Source organism: Phytophthora parasitica, assembly GCF_000247585.1.
Source record: "Phytophthora parasitica INRA-310 unplaced genomic scaffold supercont2.90, whole genome shotgun sequence".
In the NCBI taxonomy this organism is placed as follows: Eukaryota; Oomycota; class Peronosporomycetes; order Peronosporales; family Peronosporaceae; genus Phytophthora; species Phytophthora nicotianae.
In genome coordinates, this window is record NW_008649076.1 from 183,911 (window position 1) to 185,035 (window position 1,125).

Genomic DNA, 1,125 nt, shown 5'->3' on the forward strand with positions numbered 1-1,125 from the left:
AAAAAAAAACCATGACAGCGCTTGATTGATGAACTTATTCTTCGGTCCTTTGCCGACATCGCCAGCAAGTACTGCCGATAGCCAGCGAGTACTGCCGATAGGCCAAGCGAGTTGGCGGCGGAGCACATTTCCACCGAACTCTTCCTGCCTCCTCCGGAAACGCAAAAATATATATAAAAAAGGTAGTCGCTGGCAACTGTGAGAAGAAGTGTTGCTTGCTCCAAGCATGCCAAGCAGAAGCTTTGCCGGTGCTCAGCTGAGTCGGCGGTGATGGACTCAGTTGCTCCGACTTTCGGGGACGGGTTGCACCGTTTATGATCAGGCTCTTGAGAGTAGGCAGTGGTCAAAACAAGTACCAATGCCCATTTTTGTTTTTTTCTTATAATACAGACAATCCCCTCGGTAGTAATCCCTAGGCTTGAAATACTCCCTCAACAGCAATAAATTAGCGGCTACAGTACTCACCGCAATTAGTGACACTATTTCATATAAGGTGTTTTTCATTTTCCTTACATAAATTAGTGTGTTGCTATTTTTGAACTGACACTGTGATAAAAGTAGTGTCACTTAGACTAATAGTAGTCTTCAACCACACCGATTATTCAGTCCCCACATCTTCAGCATCACTTTTACCACTTCCACTTGCATCACTATCAGCAACCGCAGACTTGCCATCAAACTCGTCAGGGTACTTCTTCATAATTCCCTGGAGATGAGGGAAAAAGTTGCTTTGGGTTCCATAAATTGTCAATATCAAGTGAAAGACCACATCTAATCATCGCTTTGCTGGCATAGTTGATCCCGTTCTTGTCCCGGTAAGCTTTCACCTCACGAACGCGCTCAGCGGTTATGGTAAGGATTTTTTTTACTAGGATTCTTGAGTTTTCCTGGCCGTCTTTCGTCTGGCGTTCTAGACATTACCAGCCCGGGCTTCTTTTGAAAGAGTCGTTTTTTTGTTGTTGTTAAATAAACGCTCTGGCTTCCAACTTACTAATACTTTAATTAATGATCAGGATTGTCTATAGTTTATTGGCATGTGAAACTATTCTGGACAAATACAAAACCCTTGTCTTGTACGTCAACCACCGTGTATTTACAGTAACACCACAAACCGTGGCGCACCCT